Raw genomic sequence first — 20,766 nt, 5'->3', positions numbered from 1 at the left:
TGTCCAGTTTGAATTTGAATTTGACTTTATTTGAATTAATTTTGGGATGCATTTTAATTGATTGATTGCTTGTTTTATGCATATTGTATTATTTATATGATGTTAGCCGCTCTGAGCCCAGCTCCGGCCAAGGAGGGTGGGGTACAAATAAAATTTTATTATTATTATGCATACATTTTGCAGTGTGGCTGAAGTGAGCATTTCAAGACACCTTAGCTGCCTTTCTGGGCGGAGTCTGTTCAAGCGGCTTCCTACTGCATTGACTGAGAACGTGTCACCATGTCTGCCTTTGCCCCAAGACATTTTGCAAATAAATAAATAATCCTCTCCCCCCACCTTGCTCCCCTGGGAATCCAAAAGTTCTGTATTCCAAGAAACCCAAGGAAAAAGAACATGCCGGCTTGTATCAGAAACTTCAGCTCCACTCATCTTTGTCAAAATATGACAGTGCCTTCCTTCAGGAAGACAACACTTCCTTAGGGAGGCTGGAGAATCAGGGAACAGAACTGTGCAGGTTAGGTCCGCACTGGCAAATGCCAGTGAAATTGCCTCAATTAGTGTTCTTGTGCTTTCCACATGACTTTCATTTTCTCTGCAGCAATAAAGAGGCTATTTAGACAGAGCTTGGGTTTCACTTCTCTGAAAGGGGCACAATACACAGGCTTGCTATCCTGGAGACAGAACACAGGCCTCTAAATTCAAGCCCTGAGTGAACCTCTTGCCTAACATATTGCTAGCATCTTCTGGGGGGTGCAGGGGGTGAAGGAGGAGATAATTCAGAACAATAGTCTTTGGGGCTGTGCCACCGAGCCCCCCTCCTGGTCAAGCCAACAACGGTATATTTTCTGCTTCTCTGAGGCCCAGCAGGCAGTGTTAATCTATTTGGGCAGAGGGGAAAGGTTAATGGCTGGGGATGCAGAAAATAAGCCCGCAAGCCATGTTAATGTCAAGGGCAGTGATGTCAGCAGTGTGCTGCAATCTGCAAAATACCAGGGCAGACTGGAAAGCCCATCACCCCCCCTTCACTTCAGATATGCAGATGAGAGCTGCACCCCAGCAATCAGGTTCTTTTTGCCATCCATCTGAAATGCAAATATTGTTATTTATTCTGTCAATGGACCATTCCTGGCAATTCTATTTTATTTTTTTTGACCATTAACGTGATTACTTGTGACCACACATGCAATTACTCTGTATACACAATGGCGCCAGCGGTGGCATGTAATGGACAAACTCTGACATGGAGGTCACTGGGCCTCTGCTGAACTCACTCGAGACAATGATCTGAAAGCCTCTTGCTGTGGAGCTGGTGGTGGCCTCTGCAAAATCCTACCAAGGGCAGCAGCAAGGCAGCAGCACTACTACCTTGTTGGAAATACAGGCCTTCACAAAGCAGAAATATTCTGTCATGACTGTCTTTAAAAAGCTCATCTATCTGAGCTATACAGCCTGCAAAAAAACCAATGTGTCTGCACTACAGACTTCAGTTGGCTTTGTAACCAGTACCGCTCGCCTGAGAACTCTGGCAACTTTAGTTCTTTGAGTGGAGCTAGAGATGGCTAGACAAAGCACCTTCACCAAACTACAGATCCCAGGATTCTTCGGATGAAGCTAAGGCAACTGTAAAGCAAGTATAACTTTGCAGTTTCAATATACCCTAAAGGCCTTTTTCAGATGTTCATTATAAGAGCAATGAACACAGCTGTGGCTAATTCAGGGTAGGGGATCCAAATGTTTACCCTCCAGGCAGCATTTCAATTCTTGGGATGTCACTAGCCATAAAGATTCCTGCACTGGGAATATGACTCTAACTGGCCTATAATGCTTGTTTGAAGTGCAACAAGAGGGATCATTCAGTTGGTAACTTATGAGTTAATTTCCTCCCCAGTAAGTCAGCTAACCAAGAATGGGGTGACCTGATAGGCTGTCTAGTTCTGAGGGAGTTTTATTCTGTATGTTTGGTTGAATGCCTCTTTGCTATGTACAAGTCCAAAGTAAGAAAGGCAAAACCCCTCTGTTCCCTTCTCAACTTATACACAATGCACCTCCAGCTGATTCATCTGGTATCAGTGATATGTTCTGCTGGTGTTCCAGTTGGCACTGGTCACTACCAAAGCAGGCACTGGATATGTACGGTAAGCAGGATTTCACCTAATGCACCATTACTTTGCTGAACCACTTCCTCTGCCTGCTGGGGAGAGTCTCATCCTACTTCACATCAAACTGGGAAAACCCAGTAGTGCAACAACAAATGTGTATTTTCTCAGGGCATGCAAGACAGCAATATGATGGCCAGCCTGGGCAACTGGCTTCCTGTATTATGCAAAAACACTAAATATTGGCTTGTATTGGGGTGGCATGGGGAGCTCAGAAAATTGTTAAGGCAATTAAGATGATAATATTGATGAGCTATTATAAAGCCCTGATCCCATCTGAAACATTTTCTAATTTAGCCTTGGCAACACAAATAAAGCAAATGAATGCCAGTTACCCCAGTTGTGTCCTTAACCCTGCAGACTTGTTCCAAGTCATGAGAAACAGGCATTAGCCAGAAATCCATAGTCAACCAATCTCACCCAAATGGTTGCAACCAGTGTTTAGCAGCTATATCATTTCCCCCATGGTGACATTTTAACGTACTTGGCAAATGAAATCACCAAACTTACTTCAGACAAATGGATGGAGAAGATTCTCTCCCCGCCCCCCAACCCTTTTTCATTTTTCTGGCAAGGCTGCTTTAAACAAACTGGGAAATGGCTTTTATAGCTGCAGCCCAAGTAGCAACAAATGTTAGTGGCATGCAAAGGGCATGTGCAGAGAAAAGCAAATGACATAACAAATGACAGAACCTCGAGAAACACATCTAAGAGACGTTGTGGGTTTAGACAAGCATTATTTCTTACCGAGAAATGGGGAAGTAATAATTCTCCACATTCACATCCTGGCAATAAACTGGGCATTGCTTTCTACATTTGTGCCACCACTGAACACAGTACATAAAACCCATCGATCTGGCCAATCTCAGCATTTCAAATGCCATGCTAATTTGCTTGGTAAATCTCAATTTAGGGTTGCTTCTGCTTTTGAGAGACAGTGCTTTAAAACCACACTGGACTCCAGAGTTCCACTGGTCCAATGCTATACTGTAAGGCATTCCTCTGTTTTCATAAGATACAATGAGGACCCTTACAGGCAGCCGGATTATTGAGCATCCATCCTGATTTGCGTGCACAAAGCTCACACGGAGGTTAGACTATGGTCACATCCACACCATTTAAAGCACTATTCTATCTCTTTAACAGTCATGGAGAATCCTGGGGACTGTAGTTTGTTAAGGGGGCTGACCTAACAGAGCATTGTGAAGTTTCCAGCACCCTTAATGAACTAGAGTTCCCAGGATTCTCTATGGCTGTTAAAATGTAACAATAGTGCTTTACATGTACAGTGCGGATGTGACCTACACCATGTCTTTATTGAGAGTTCAACCTGATATGCTTGTGGGATGTTTATACATCTTTCTGTTAATTATTCATTCATCCGGTGCATTTCTCTGTCACTTTCCTAACTGCAAAAAGACATAGAATCATAGAGTTGGAAGGAACCTTCAGGATCATCTAGTCCAATCTGCTGCAATGCCAGAAGATGCAGCTTTCACTTACGGGGATCAAACCTGCAACCTTGCCATTACCAGCACCATGCTCTAAGCAACTGAGCTATCAAAAAGAGAGAAAAAATGTTTAGTTTGTTTATTAAATTTGTATACTGCCCTTCATCTGAAAACCACAGGGCAGTTCACAACATGAAATACAAACTGGAAACACAACGTATATAATAAAAACAAACCAAACAAGCCAATAACCCCCTTCCCACAGACACATTTAAAAAGCCATAGAATGTTTAATCAGCCAAAGGCCTGCTTATAGAGGGGGGGAAATTGCCAGGTGCCTAAGGATATGTGATGAAGGTGCCAGTACAGTGTTAGGATGACAGAGCCCTTTATTCCCCTTAAATACACACATTTAAATCTCCAGCATGTTCTGGAGTACAGTGGTACCTTGGGTTACAGACGCTTCAGGTTACAGACGCTTCAGGCTGCAGACTCCGCTAACCCAGAAATAGTACCACGGGTTAAGAACTTTGCTTCAGGATGAGAACAGAAATCGCGTGGCGGCGATGCAGCGGCAGTGGGAGGCCCCATTAGCTAAAGTGGTACCTCAGAACAGTTTCAGGTTAAGAACGGACCTCCAGAACGAATTAAGTTCTTAACCTGAGGTACCACTGTACATTAAATGTACAAGAGAGATGTTTTAATAAGATTGAGTAACACACTGCTAACTTCCCTTTTGCATAGGTAACACCACCAATTCTCCCTCCGACTGCCTCCCACTTATTCCTGGTTTTAAGGACCACCTGTTGATTCGAGTCTATTTTTATACATCTGCTCCTTTTCTCCTTTTCACCCTTCTTAAAGCCCTTGATTCCCATCACTTTGCACCTGAATCTGCCAGAATTCTTCCAAATGTGCCCTGCAGCTGTTGGAGAGCATTGTGGCAATCAGGAGAAAGTGAAAGGTCCTTTGTTCCCCACTTTGACACAACAATAGGGAGAAGCAGCACCCGCAGTCAGAAACTTATGCTGCCTTCAATTGCTGAGATATTCTGTCTCCAGACTTCAGTTCCTTAGGCAGCAGCAAGACATTCTCCCTTCTAGTACGACAGCCCAGCCGCATCACTGTATCCTTCGAGGTCCTTCATCCCTGACTGTGACTGTCTCTTCTTTCAACAGCATGTCTTCCTGGTTCTCAGGTGTGACAGCTATGCCTCCCATCGTTCTACCCTCCTTCCCAGGGACCACCTACCATTAATCGGAATGAAGTTTGCCCGCTGGGCAAGCTGAACAAAAAGAGTGTATAATTTGAGTTGAAACAAACAGAAAAGTTGTCTTCCTTACTTCATGTCTTTGTGCAATGCAGGAGACATTCAAGAAAACACACAGAATAAACTCCCTCAAAACTATACAGCAAGTCAGGGCACGTGCTACCTCAGTGAATATCATACTACTCTGCTTGTTTGCTAAGCACCCCGGTCTTGGCTGGCTGACTTTAATACAAACATAATTAACACTTAAGTTACAAACTGAATGATCCCTGCTGTTGCACTTCCAACAACTTCACATGCAACCATTCCCACACAACTATATTGAATTTGAAAGCTACACAAAACCATCTTCTCAGCTGCTTTTAATGTGTTAAAAAGGTTTTATGAAAGCTTTGGTGTGTGTCCTAATTACAGCTCATGACAACTGAACTTGGATCGCTTGTTGTTTGAGAACGTGGTGAACCACAATCCAGGCATTGCTCCAAACACTGAAATGCCAACATTCAGCTAATTTCCCACCCATGTCTACAGTCTTGTTTCTGAGGCCTCAGTTATGCTTAGGGTTAAAAGAAGACGAGCATTGGCAAAGCTTGAGAGCTCAAGCCTAGTGTCTTTCTTAATATGAGGGGATGCACTATTTCGCTTGACAAATCCATTGTAAATTTCACTCACAGTTTCCCCACCATGCAGAGCTCCCACCTCTGCGTGCGATGACTCGGGTGCCCTTTATTAGACAGCCCTCTTCACAGTCTCAGTGCTCTGCATTATTAACTACAGTTATTAAGCTTATTATAGAAATAAAATTTCAGCAGCCGTATCATTAACAAGGGGAAAACTCAAATCTCAGCCTTGGACCAAATTACTCCTGCAAATTACTGTGGGCTCACCCACGTCATAGATTTAAAGCACATGGCTTCCCCCAAAGAATCCTTGGGCTGGATTAAACTAAATGATTGTGCTTGCCAGTGCAATGAACCTTGCTTGTGTGGTTGCATGTAGAGGGGAGCTTGTTCCATCAGGCAAGCAGGTATACTGGCAAAGAAAGATCAATCACCTTAGTGTGGGTGGCGCTGTGGTCTAATCCACATGGATGTGCTGAAAGAATACAATAACTTTTTAAATTTCTCGTATTTTTATTTTATTTGTGTATGGGATGGGATATCAATTGTAATATAGTATATTGATGTATAAATCTGTGAAATATGTTCAATAAAGATTTTCTAAAAAGAAAAAGAAAGAAAAAATACAAGAACTTGCTTATGTATGCAACAACGGCAGCACGGATGTTGTTAGCCCAACACTGGAAAGAAGAACAAGTCCCTACTAAAGAAGATCGGTACTTAAATTAATGGAATATGCCGAAATGGCCAAATTAACTGGAAGACTTAGAAATCAAGATGACAACAAATGCAGTGGTACCTCTGGTTAAGAACTTAATTCGTTCTGGAGGTCTGTTCTTAACCTGAAACTGTTCTTAACCTGAGGTACCACTTTAGCTAATGGGGCCTCCTGCTGCGCCACGCCGCCACCACGTAATTTCTGTTCTCATCCTGAAGCAAAGTTCTTAACCCGAGGTACTATTTCTGGGTTAGTGGAGTCTGTAACCTGAAGCGTCTTTAACCCGAGGTACCACTGTATAAAGAAGAATGGGAAATGTTATTGTATATTTACAAAAACATTGTGAGGAAGTTAATACAGCAGCAGGTTTTTAAAAAACTACTTGAAATGTTAAGGAGAATGTTTAAATTCGGAAACAATTAAAGATAAGGAAATTATTGACATGTATTAATGAAGATAATACAAAAGAACCAGAGGAGGGAGTGGGAGGAAGTCAAGGGATCTAAGTAATCCCAAAATATGAATTTATTATGGTGAGAAAATGTTTTATTTTCTATTTTCTATTTTTTATTTTGTGTGGTTTATTCTTTTATACTTACGTGACAATAATGTTTAATTGTGAAAATTAATAAAAAATTAAATAATAATAATAATAATAATCCACTTAGCCTCTTGGGCTTGCTGATCAGAAGGTTGGTGATTTGAATCCCTGCAACAGAGTGAGCTCCCGTTGCACTGTCCCTGCTCCTGCCAACCTGGCAGTTCAAAACATGCCAGTGCAAGTAAATAAATAGGTACCACTGCGGTGGAAAGGTAAACAGCATTTCCGTGCGCTCTGGTTTCCATCACGGTGTCCCGTTGCACCAGAAGTAGTTTCGTCATGCTGGCCACATGACCTGGAAAGCTTTCTGTGGACAAACGCCGGCTCCCTTGGCCTGAAAACGAGATGAGCGCCGCAACCCCTTAGTCGCCTTTGACTGGACTTAACCGCCGAGGTGTCTTTTACCTTTTTTTACTTTGAAATCCACCCCTGGGAAGTGTAATTTGCCCCTCAGAGAGCTGCAATTCCCAGCACCCTTCACAAACCACCATTCCCAGGATGGGGGTGGCAGAGGGAAGCAATATGCCTTAAAGGTCTGGTGTGGATGTGGCCCAAGCTTGCCCCACTGGCAAGACCAATTGCTGCTTCTCTCTCGAATCAGTAGGGACACCCTTAACTGGACTGCATAGACACATGGCTGTACATTGTTGTGGCGCTCGTACGGAGCCCCTGGTCATCTCACAGACTATTGACCCATACACCACTAATCCACTGCCACCAACCAGGTCCTCCCCAGTAAATCACTTAGTCTCAGTCAGGTTCTTAAGTTAACAATGAAGATTTTAGTTTATTGCAAGCACAAATAAACTTTAAATGCATTCAAAATGCTGTTACCCTTTACCCTCTTAGTCTTATTTTATTCTGTCTCTAACTCTTTTACCTCCCCTCACACAAGAACCAGTTGCACTAACTGTCTCTCTATTTCCATCTGTCTGCCAACTGCTTTCCCAACTGCCTTTTCGCAACCAACCAACCAACCAACTAACTAAACCTCAGGCTAAGCCCTTTTATAAACAGGTAGGCTCCGCCTCTGGCTTTTCTATTGGTCTACCTATTAACTCTTTCTCTCCTTCTGTACAGACATTTCAAAATAACGGGCAAACACCACAATCATGTAATAATTACTCTCTCTAATACTGGACTCAGTGTCCCTGTGTTGATAGAACTGGACCCAAAGCAGGACCCCTGAGAAACAGGGAGGTAGGATCCAGATGCATAAGGGAACCCTGAGGTTTGAGGAAATACATTATTTGGGGGGCGGGTTATAACTAAAAGGAGCATTCCCACCCCAAAAACAGTGCAATGAAGACTGAGTATTCTCAATATTCTCCAAAAGCCATAAATTGACGAGAATCTGTTGGAAAACTAAAACTGGAAAATGCTAAAGGTTCACATGCCATTTACTGCAGCTCCAGAGTGCTTCCACAGTTGGTTTTTAAAGCTGGCTTCGCATGATGTTAGCTGCAATCTATCTGCATCCAGGGCCGGTCCTATCATTAGAGTGAGTGGAGAAATAGAGGGTGTGAAAAGACTGAAGTGGTTTGTCTGTATCCTGTAGTTTTTTCCTCTTTGATGTGCAAGATTCCATGCTGTCCAAAAATGGAAGCCACTGTCCCATTATGGTGTGAAGAGTTCAGGCAGCTTTTGCACATGCACAGACAGCACATGCACAAACAAAAGCTTAACTGAATTGAAGTTTGGCACAGGAAAAGCAGGGTCGTAGCTAGGGGGTGATGAGGTGGGCCCCTGCCAGGGGTGCAGGCGATTGGGGGGGGCACAAAATCGGCTAAAATATATTTCCATAAATATAAATATTAATTATTACCTCATAAGAAATGGTTTTTAATAGATGGTGAATTTGGAGGAGGGCGGGTGTTGGAGGAGAGGCGGAAAGAAAATTAATTTGTCTGTGGCTAAGGGCTGCAATCTGGACAGTTCTGTCGGGGGCGCAAGATCACCTAGCTACGGCTCTGAGGAAAAGAACTCTTCAGGTGAAGCCATCTCTGCCCCAGCTCTGGAGTGAACAGTGACAGCGGAAAGTGACTTGGCAAAACAGTGGGGGGAATCGCCTTACTGCTAATGTGAACATATTCTGGGAGTGGGGGGAGTAAAATGGTCTGTGTGAGCCAGTGGCGAAGCTGCATGCTCCGGCACTGGGGGGCGGAGAGCAGGCGGGAGCATGGCTGGCACGTGCCCCAGGGCGTGGTGTGCATTCTTGGTGCTGTGGTCCGCTGTTGTGGGGGCGTGGCGTGCTGCCTGCGTGGGCATGGTGCCTGGAGCAGTGGGGGTGCGTGGCACATGTCCAGGGGGGTGGATGCAATGGTACCCCCTCCCCAATGGTGCTGGGGGTGGTGCGCTCCCCCCATCCCCCCATTCCTCCACCAGTGGTGTGAGCACTTTTCAGCACATAATGTTCTGGAGTAGGGCAGGACTGTCTGCCTGGACCCCTGAATAGGAACACGCTTCCTAGGAGGTGAGGACCCACTTGCTAGTTTCTTGCAGGGTCCCACTTATACTTCCCCCTAATTGTGTTCTCATGGAGGTGACTTATACCAAAGGTTAAAGGCGGGGGGAGTCACTCTTGGTTTCATCACAATAAATTACTCAGAATTAATAACTGAACGCAGGGATATGGGGTGGAAAAAAACAGAGCGCCGTGTCAGCCTGGAAGTTGTTTTCCTTGCCTGTGTCGCACAGTGCAGGTAATAAATCATAATTAGGCCAGGGGGCGGGGGGTGGGACGACTAATAGACTGTAAGGGTGAGATTCAGAGAACCACATGAAGCTGAGAATCCCAATGAGCAAGAGGAAGAGACAGTGGTGGATATAGGAGACTTGGGCAGCAGCTTTCTGCAACATCTTCTGTTTCTGGCATGCAAAGTAATAGGAAGATTTTCAGAAAAGGAGCATGGTCCCTCTTCGGTGATTTCTGACAGTGTTTCCAAATACACTGGCAGAGTTGTATCATTCTTCATTGGTTGTGGAATTTCTATGCTATATGTGCTCCCCTCCTGGGTATGGTATGCATTGCGTATAGGAAGCATTGTGCCGGCATAGCGGTGGCTCATCTCCCCATCCCCTGGTATAACCTGTGAATATGATTGTCCCAAGAAATATGTGCTTGATCAGAATTAAGTCTCCAGTAGCTGAATGTTAATGTTATTTATTTAAATAAAAAAAAATTCTCCAGTAGCACCTTAGAGACCAACTAAGTTTGTTCTGGGTATAAACTTTCGTGTGCATGCACACCTCTTCAGATACGAAAGCTAATACTCAGAACAAACTTAGTTGGTCTCTAAGATGCTACTGGACAATTTTATTTATTTATTTCGACTGCATGAGACCAACACGGCTACCTACCTGAATCTGTTATTTATTTATTTATTCATTTATAATTCAAAGGCTAGTGAGATGCAAAACCAGCTTAAAGCTTAGAAATACATTCCAATTAAATATAGATATACATACATTCCAATTAAATATAGATATACATTTTTTTTTAGCATAAGCCTGACCACAGCATGATCCACTAACCTGAGCAGAGCTCATTATTCAGGATTTGACTGGACATTTAAAGGTTTGATAAACCTATAGGCTTAGCCTTCTTCCTGTTAGCTCCTCCAGACAACCTGTTTAACTGAACATTCATCATAATCTGTAATGGTTTCTAAGGGGTTGCTCGTGCGCAAGCAGGCAACTATCTCCCTGGCTGGGTCCAAACACCTGGCTGGGCTGCCAAAGTAAACTTTATCTGTCCGGACGCCACTCACCAATGGCTGACTCAGTCGCTGGCAGAATCCGTGAGTGGGCGTTTCTTAAACTTCTTCCAGCAAAGAAGCTCTTTGACGCCTAGTCTCCGCCTACCCTCTCTGCGCAAAATCCTTCTGCGCAAGGAGGGCGTGGGCAACAGAGGACCCCTACTCTCCCCGCTGGTCCCAGGCAAGGATTCATGGGACTGCCTCGCCGCTTCCCCCATCTGTCCCCCTTCTCCACTGGTGCTACGCTGATTCTCTTCCCCAGAAGATGGGCTGCTTCTCCCGATCCCTGGTCGCTCTCTCAAATCCCTCTGGCTTTTGCTCTCTCCCTCCGGCACTGATAGCAGTTCCCTGACATAATCTGCTTGGACAAAGTTTACAGGGAGGTTAGGCTATATCTGTTCATTGTTTGTGGGGAGATTATATGATAATGAACATTCATCCTAATTTGCTTCCATGTTGTTTACACAGTTTCCCTGCCCCGTTATTCATTTACCTCACACTTTTCAGTACTTTCTCCCATCGCTTTCCTGACTGCAAAAAGCCATTTCAAAATAAACTTACAAGCATTGAGTAACGCTTGCAATGTACTAAAAATTATGGTAAAAATTGATTATTTAAGAAAAATAGAGAAAATAAGAGAAGCAGTTGAAGAAAGATTGATAGTGGTAACCATGGAAGAGCAGAGTCGAAGGTTTCAGGGAATCCTAAATGATGATGTTGATGTTTAATGATTAAATTTAAATTTGCAATGTAAAACTTAATAAAAAAGATGTGACAAAACAAGCAAGCAAGCAAACCTTAATTTGTTGCACCAGGGTGACAGAGAGCCCTAATCCACTTTAATTGTGCAAAGCTAAAGTTATGGCTTGCTCCTGAATCCCTCCAACAAAATACTGACAGCGGGGACCTGGGACTGCATTCACCAAGCCACAATACCTGGCTGTGTTCGCACGCACGGCACAGCAGCAGAAGCTTATCATTTGGATCCTGCATTTATGAACACGTCAAAGCGGCACATTTTCAAGAATGCTTGGGATTTAATGAAACGGAGGGGGCCCACTCAGCAAAGTTCTCTAGCGACCCTCTTCAGCGCTTCTAAATGCTCAGCAATGTAGAATCCCAGCATGCACCTTACAGCTCAGGACCCGGGACATTTCTGACATGACAGCTGGCGCATCTGCTGTAACACCAAGGGGAAAGAGGGACCGTGTTTCACCGCTCTGCCTCCAAACCAAGCTGCACTTGAGCTGTCACTCTTGCTTTCCAGGAATAGGAACTGGCAGGCAGGGCTTCATTTTTTAATGTAACGATTGCTTCGCAAACGCAAAGCAGGCACAGAAGGGGTGACCAGTGGGAGCAGGCAAGGAGCAAAGTGGCCAGCGGAATACTGAGTGGGCTTGTCGTAATTGCCAGTGCCACTCATGTGACTAACAAACCCAGAACTGGGGGGCGAGGGCAGAGTGGTGGAAGGAGGAGGAGGAGGAGGAGAAAGGTGATCCTGTCGCTGAACTGATGGTAATAAAGCAGCTGAAAAATGCATGAACAGAATAGATGCCTCTCCCTATAGCAAAAGAGGCAAGATAGAGAAATATGAGTGAAGCTGAGCATGATCAAAGAGATGCTAGATGGGCAGTAGTCAGGAGGCTGGAGAAAGGAAAGGAACAAGAGGAAACAAAAGGAGAAAATGTGTTTTTGTTTAGGTTTTTATGCTGCCTCATTCCAAGGGATATGAAAGACCACTTTTCTGTAAAAATGTGGCAAGACACACATTATGCTAACATCTTTTCTCCCCCCCCCCACCTTTGTTTGCTCAAAGCTGATCACAGAGCAGCAGGCTGCTTATCCTCATCCTCATTCTAATGTTATTCCCAATGGAGAAATTCATACTCAAGTGAAAAAAACAACACACACACCCATTATATAACATAGGAATAGCTATAGAAGGAAATATTTTGATATCTTGAACCACCTTCTTTTTTGTATATGAGTAAGCATTCATGGGACCACGCCCACAAAAAATCATATCTGTATTTTCAAATTACAGCCTTTCCAGACAATGAAAATATAGGAATAAAATCACACAGCTCTAATATTAACAGCACACAATGCATAGATACTTTGCTGTGGTGGTGTGTGCTTGCTGGTGTGTGTGTAATGAATTTGCTGATATTCCCCAGGAAACAATTAAATGGGGTAGATGTGGACAGTTCCACTGGAAAGGAGAAGGACAAAAATCTGGAATAAAAGGGAAGGAAGGGGAAGCGGAAGGAAGGAAGGAAGGAAGGAAGGAAGGAAGGAAGGAAGGAAGGAAGGAGAAATTAGTACTGGCTTGCAAAAGAAGAGGACATCAGAGCCAGCATACCCATGACACAAGGTGAAGCACCCACCTCAGGTTGCAGAAGTGCACTGCTTTCACCACTGAGAGGGAGAAAAGCCTAGTGAGTAGCAACACTTGGAGGAGCACCCCAGCTCCTACCATGTTCAGCAAAAGGGGGGAGATGTCCCTGCACACTGGCTATTGCTCGGCTCCCCACCCCCCACCCCATGGTTGCCCAAAGGGAATGTGGCTCTTGGACAGAAAAAGGCTGTCTACAATTACTGCACTGGGACAATATCCAGGGATGCTTAAACCTTGATGAAACAAAATAAAAAAACTCCTTCCAGTAGCACCTTAAAGACCAACTAAGTTAGTTCTTGGTATGAGCTTTTGTGTGCATGCACACTTCTTCAGATACACTGAAACATGCACACGAAAGCTCATACCAAGAACTAACTTAGTTGGTCTTTAAGGTGCTACTGGAAGGAATTTTTTTATTTTGTTTTGACTATGGCAGACCAACACGGCTACCTATCTGTAACTAAACCTTGATGGTAGCACTGCCTGCGCAACTGTGACCCACCAAACCCAACACAGCTTCTTGATGCCTCTCCTTCTCGGAAAGAAAGAGTAGTGCAGATGCCGTTGGGGGTGATCCACCTCCGGCCCCCTCAACCGAAAATCCATCAATTAGATCATACATTGGCTCAGATGCATATGAATATCTGGACAAACAAACAAGGGGTCTTTCTGCTCTGTCTCCATGCTGACAGCGGGGAATATATTCATGGCACCTACACACATCAGCGCCAGTGACTAAAAAGGAAATGTGATTAAAGGGCTCAGGAAAGTTCAGCATTCCCACAGCTGCTGGCATTTATACAGGAAATTACAAAGAGATAGCTATTTATTTTGCAAACCCAGTGATGGATCATCAGCTTATTCAGAGGAGTAGCTCTTCGTCTGTGAATCCTTTGCACTTTGCTCAGCTACTACTCGCACCAGCCTCTGGTGCCTGAAAAGAAATGATGCCTTTGTTGGACATAGGGTTGGGATTTTTTGTTCAGTCCGCACTTTCAAGGGAGCTGACCTGATTTGCAACTTCCAGACTAATTCCTAGGCCAGAATGCAGTTATCCACCAGATTTCACACTTCTATAGTTTTTTTTGGAGGCTGTCTTTGTAGGTATGTGTTTCTTGTGCAGAGTTGTAAACTGCTTCACAGCCATAAGCTACCAAAGCAGCGTACAATGAGATAAAAATGAAATAAAATACAAAACATAATGGACTCGGTAAGCTAAAAGCAATAAGACCATCTCTGCAGTTCTGCAATGAGAATTTATTGGGGATAATGAGTACAAAAAGGTGTATTTTAGGGGGAAATGCATACAACTGAAATGCAATTTTGAATGCATTTTTTTATTAAAAAAAACAACAACACCAACTGCTAGGAGTAGGTGCCAGGAGCAGGTTAGCAATAACTCACAGGGCTTCAGTGAAGTTAAGTCTTTATTCAGGACTTCCGGGTTGGTGCCTCTGGTAATGGCTGAATTCCTCTGATCGGGAGGAATTTGCCCCATGGGAATTTGGGTCAGGCCGTCATGGCAAAGGCAGAGACCCGCAAAAAATCACAGGTGGGAGAAGCCTGTGAGCGTGGGATTCGGCGGGCATCCTTTGCGCCTCCCCTACTCGCGGGGAAACCCGGTTTTGGGGGTCCAGAGCAACGTGGGGTGAGTGGCGCGGTGCTTCGAATCGTCTGCTTCTTCCACGGAGCGAAGCCGCATAGCTGTTGCCGGAGAGCGCTGACTTTTTCCTGTGGACAATTTGATTTTAAAGTAATTACCCGTGAGTAGAGCTGAAGCGGGAGAATTGGATTTCTAAAAGTCTAATTTGGTATCGTAACGCGGAGGTTCAATACAGGAAGTCCGCCTTCCCCTTTTGTAAATAGACTGAAGCATTGAGGCTGCAAGCTGCAGCCTTGGAGAGCCTATTGTAAAGGACTAAATTTCCATCGGTAAAGAACATTAAACCCCCCCCCCCTTGGAGGCAGGAGAAGAGGGGGGAAGTTGTGAACTGAATATGCCTGCGGGAGAGAACGAAGAGAGTTAAAATACCGCCGCTCAGACCCTGGAAACGGGCTGCTAGCAGGACTGACGTTCTTTGGAAGGCTCACTGACAGCGATTAGAACGCTCCTTGACAGCTAGCTAATAAGAGAAATACATTGTTTCTACTGTCTCCGTCTGCTTTTAAAAAGGAGTAAAAGTAACTGAAAATTGAAACTAACTTCATTGTTTGAGCTGTGTTTAAAAGAGGACATTATTGACTAATATAAACAGAAACTGTTTCCCCCTAGAGGAAGCTTTTGAAACTGTTACAAGAGCTGGGCTGGGGAATTTCCAGCTGCAAGATAAAAAGCTGTGAGACTCTGGGACTGACCTTGAATCGGTTAAGTGTTATGGCAAATGGAAAGGAAAAAACGGACTAGTCAATTCCTGAAAAAACATTAAGGTCTGGGAGGACTTGGCAGCAATCTAGGAGAGCCTCAATATCAGGCCCCCCTGCTTCTTCCGCTATTGCTTTTGTAACAGTATACGGTATTCAAAATCAAGAGGAATGTCGACAGAAGAGGCCTTAGTGGTTGCATTAAGTAAGATAAGTGATTCACTGGAACAGCTTAACAAGAAAATAGATGTGACAAAGGCGAAAGTGGACGCTGCAACTATTAAAATTGACTTAAATACAGAAAGTATAAATAATCTGGGACAAAAGGTGAATATCAATACAGAAACAATCCAGAAATTGATACAGGAATCTACTTTGATATGGCAGACTGCGGAGGAAGCTAGGGAGAAAGCTGTTGCTGCTGAATGCAAAGTAACACAATTGGTGAGAGAGAGAGAGCCCCAGCCTTACAGAGGCAACTTGATGACCATAAGTCGACGCTTGCTATGATTAAATTTAAAGAAAAACAGACGAATCAGAGCCCTACCTGAAGTGGAGAAGGAAAGTTTGATAGACTTCTTCACACAGGAATTTGCTGATTTTTGGGACTTGGATCTGGGTCAAGAAGAGTTTAAAACTGTGAGGGCCTTCAGATTTGGAAGAGGAGGGAAAAAAGAGAAGAACAGAATAAGAGACTGTTGGCACTACCAGAAGAACCTAGAAGTACAACACCCAAGAGTGGAAATTTTTAAAGACCTCCCGAAATACCTTTTGGATCTTAGGTCTAACTACGGAGATTTGGTTGCCCTGCTGAGAAGGAATAAAATCATCTTTAGGTGGGAGTTCCCCCAAGGTCTATTCTTCAGCTTTAAAGGAAGGAAAATAAAAATAAGATCAGTAGAAGACAAAGTAAAGTTTTTGTATAAATACGAAGAAGATCTGCAGAAGGGACTTGGAAAAGAGCTAAGAGCATCGGACAGAAGATCACCAGGTTGATGGACTATATGGAATTGGCGGAAATGACTGGCAGAATCCGAGACCAGGGAGAAGAGTTGGTGGAAGAAGATTGGAAAAAAGTTTAAAGACTATTTATAGAAATATTGTAAAATTAATGAATGTTAGAAAAATGTTGGAATGAAGTTATATGGCTTTAGTAGAAATGTTATAAAGAATTAGGTATAAATAGATTATTAGAGTATTAAAGGAAAAATAAGGTTAGAATATGTTAAGATAATTATAGGTCAGAAAATAGAGGAAGATGGAAAGGAATTGCTGAAACAATAGAAGTGGAATCCAAAACTGAGGTGTGAGGAGGTCGTTGAAACAAGTGAATGAAAGATAAGATACTGAAATTGTATGATGTGTGTTAAACTGTTTTTGTTTTGTTTTGTTTTTGTTTTGTTTACTGCGTTAGTGTTGTGTAATCTTTTTATATTGTATTATCTTTTTTTCTTTTTTCTTTTTCCCCCCTTTTTGCAGTGTTTAAAAGTAATAAATATTATTTTTTAAAAAATGAAGTTAAGTCTTTATTCAAAGAAACAAACAGCTCAGGAAACCAGGCCAATGAGCACAGCAACTCGTTCCCGTAGTTCTTGCCCCAATGAGGCAGCTGTGAAGATTGAAGACCCCCCGCCTTCCCACGGCTCCCTAAGTCTCCTCCTCCCCCGGTTCCTTCCCAAGCAATCTGAGGCTCCTTCCTCTTGCCTTCCTTTTTGCTCCACCCTCTTCTGGTCCTGGGAGACCAGTGGGAGAGGAGCTGGTCTCAGCAGAAGGGGGAGAATGCCTGGTTTCCTCACCAGCCTGACTCATTGCTGCCTCTTGGCCCCCTCCTCTCCAGCCTCCACTTCTGTCTCTGATTCTGGACTGCTCTCTGCCACAGCCTCTTCCTGCTCACTAAACCCTGTTACCTCTTCAGCTTCCAACACCTCCTCCTCCCAGTCTGCTTCCTCTTCTCCCTCTGACTATCCATCATCATTCCACCACCACTTTCCTGGCTCTGAGCCTTCTTCTCTTGGGGTTCCCTTGGGGGTTCCTCAGCTGGTGCTTCTCCCCTGCATCCAGCTGGTCCATGACAGCAACTGATTGCCCTGGTCTATAGGTCTCTAGAAATGGCAGCAGTAGGAGGTAAAAGGAGAGGAGCTGCCATTTTGTGAATGGATAAATGCAGCTGTTCATTTACCTAGAAATAATGTGTTGCCTTTCATACTCACAATGGAACCAGGAGACGTCACGTCACCTTAGGCCTGTGCAATGGTGACATTTGGACCAATTACCACCATTCAGACACAGGGCTGCTTTTCAAGGGAGACAGATTTTCATTTCTTTGCTTTTCGCTTGACTTCAATGGTCCTGAATTAGCCAGCAGAGAAGGTTTCTGAAATGGTGAAAGGAAATGCTTGTTTTTAACACTCACCACTCCTAGTTTTATTATTATTCATTTCATTTCTATACCACTATATATTTTTAAGAAAAAAATCTCAAAGCAACCTACATTAAAACATCCGATAAAACCATGTAGAATAAAACATTACTGAATAAAGTCAAATATAAAGTATACATTCAAAGCAACATAATTAACAGGAAACTATTATCTTAAAGATTTCAAAATAAAAACATTATGAAGGAGGTCAACTACAGAATGCATGTTTGACACAGCAAAGTTTAAAGAAATATTAAAATTTTCAAAAGAAAATGTAAAGGATGTCAAATATAAAATGCACGTTTAAAGCATTCGGGTTAAGTACTTAATTCGTTCCGGAGGTCCGTTCTTAACCTGAAACTGTTCTTAACCTGAAGCACCACTTTAGCTAATGGGGCCTCCTGCAGCTGCCGCGCCGCCGGAGCACAATTTCTGTTCTCATCCTGAAGCAAAGTTCTTAACCCGAGGTACTATTTCTGGGTTAGCAGAGTCTGTAACCTGAAGCGTATGTAACCTGAAGCGTCTGTAACCTGAGGTACCACTGTAATACTAAATAAAAGGGCTCTGCATGCCCCTTGCAGTCTGATTCAGGGCCCAATCCAGTTCTTCAGAACAGCCCCAATTCAGCCTAAGATAATTTGAGACTGACTCAATCTGACCTGGATCCAGGCCTTAATCCAAATCAGGGGCTTTGTACTATGTTTAATTAGGGTTCAACCCCTGATTATACATGGTGGGGGAAGAAGGAGATGCAGGCAGCCTAATTCTTCCTCTCCTCACCATTGGACTGCTCTTTTTTTTGATAACCTTGGACCACTCCAACTTGTGGACCCAATGCAATCAAGGATGAACCAGGGCTGCCTTGAACAACTCCTTGACAGTACAGTGTTACCTATGGTTACGGACTCAGTCCGTTCTGGGGTGCCATTTGCACCCTAAAAAGTCTGTAACTAGAGCACTGCTTCTGCGCATGCGCACAGGGGTTAGAGCAGTTCTGCTCATGTGCAAAGCGCTCAGAACACTTCTGTGCATGCGCGAAGTGCGCAGAACACTTCTGCACACACGCATGTGGTGAAACCCTGAAGTATACATTTACGGGTTTGCCTCATTCGCAAGCCGAAAAGACGCAACATGAACCTAACGAGGTATTACTGTACTACAATGTTTTGAGTTTTGGATTTTTGTGTGTGTGAACTGGGTAAGGAATTGAAGTATCAACCAGAAAACTGAGAATGTGATCACAGCCTGTATCCATGACCTGTCAGGAGCCACACCCTTCTTCTGTCCCAAATACCATTCAAGGGAAAAGATGTGTGACAATCTACCATTCTTTTGTCTTTCACTGGAGGTTCACTCATAGATAATATTTACAACAAAAATATGAATTGACCCTGATCAACAGCACCCTTAACATAAACAGATGGTTTAAATTTAAAATCAAAAGAACCACTTTAGACATTATGCCCCTCTGACCAAGGAGGCTGGTTAAAACAGTTACAAAATACAAAGGTTGCATCTGTCTTGTCCAATCCCATGATGTTTCCTAACATGGCACCATCTCCCATTTCTGGCCATGGTGTAATACTTCTGCAAATCTGTGAATTCTAAATCTTCAAACGTTAGAGAACCAAGTGCGTCAGAGCTTGGTAAGTGTCATAAAAGCATCTGCACATTTTTGGGATGTGTGTGCTTAGATGTGTGGGTGTATTATTAGTATATGTGTTGTCGTTATTACAGTGCTATCCAAAACAGCACTACTTGTTTTCTCCCTGCAAGGGATGCATTTGTTAAAAGGGCATGTTTTCAGATCAAACAGTAGATTTTCACACATTTCCATATATTTACAACATAAATAACAGCCAACATTCTGCATCCAGCATGAGAGTGATCTTTAGCTTTCCTCGAGGGCAATGAGCTGATTTATTCTGCCCATTTGCCCTTCCCAGCCTCTGCTTTACTAACCTTTTGCCCAGTTCCAACACTAATTGCCTGTACAGTAGCTGGATTGTGGGGAACTGAGTTTGAACCTGTGGAGTAGGGAGTGACATGGAACGGACACCCATCCTTGTTATCTGTATTTCAGCACCAAGTGCCCATGGTTGAATTGTTCCTTCTTCCTCCAGGTTGCACTCTGTCTTCTTTGAGGAAAAAAGTTGGGTCTTTAGTGTTAAGACCAATAGATGTTTTATTGTTTGCCAAGAAAATTATGTGTCTATGGTTATTTTTGTAATTTGTGTGTAAATTTGTATTTGTGTTTTTTGTGTGTGTTTTTTTTTCTTGTTGTATAAATAAATATTTTTAAAAAAGGGAAAGTACTGGGAGCCAATGTAGGTCTCTCAGGACCGGTGTTATATAGTCTCGGCGGCTGCCCCCAGTCACCAGTCTAGCTGCCACATTCTGGATATGTTGTAGTTTCCGGGTCACCTTCAAAGGTAGCCCCACATAGAGCGCATTGCAGTAGTCCAAGCGAGAGATAACCAGAACATGCACCACTCTGGCGAGACAGTCCACAGGCAGGTAGGGTCTCAGCCTGCGTACCAGATGGAGCTGGTAGACAGCTGCCCTGGATACAGAATTGATCTGTGCCTCCATGGACAGCTGTGAGTCCAAAATGACACCCAGGCTGCACACCTGGTCCTTCAGGGGCACAGAATTTAGGGGGTTTCAAGCATAGTTTTTTATTAACCTCCTGTACTGTCCAGCCAATTTTGCTTAAAATACTAAAAAAAAAGTGCAAACATGGTATTATGATCAGATACCTATCCCAAACATTTTTCGGCTTTTCAGGAAGGTGGAAGATACTTGCTAGCTGGTCGTGTGAGTACAACAGAACATCTGAGCATGCGTAGGGATAAATGGTTTAAATCCACAGGCATTGCCATGGAGGAAAACCTTTAAAACGTTTTTTAAAAGAAAAGAAAAGAAAAAGAAAATCAGTAAAACATGGTGTTTGAACATGGAGAAAACGGGAGACCAGGAATGCACAGTTGGCTTCCTGTAGGTGACACTCATCA

At 43.5% G+C, this 20,766-nt stretch overlaps 2 long non-coding RNA genes across 2 annotated transcripts in view; both read left to right on the top strand.

Moving 5' to 3' along the window:
- LOC309345236 overlaps positions 1-20,766 on the top strand; it is a 278,649-nt gene that overhangs the window by 186,535 nt on the left and 71,348 nt on the right. The gene's annotated exons all lie outside the window — the stretch shown is intronic.
- LOC309345196 overlaps positions 7,470-20,766 on the top strand; it is a 32,363-nt gene continuing 19,066 nt past the window's right edge. The window contains exon 1 of the long non-coding RNA XR_014158082.1: positions 7,470-7,833. This is a non-coding gene — a long non-coding RNA (uncharacterized lncRNA). The remainder of the gene's footprint in view (positions 7,834-20,766) is intronic.

This window comes from Podarcis erhardii, assembly GCF_964252035.2.
Source record: "Podarcis erhardii genome assembly, chromosome: 6".
Taxonomy (NCBI): Eukaryota; Metazoa; Chordata; class Lepidosauria; order Squamata; family Lacertidae; genus Podarcis; species Podarcis erhardii.
Note: the sequence above shows the minus strand (reverse complement) of the source record. Positions and strands in the feature narration are given on the sequence as shown.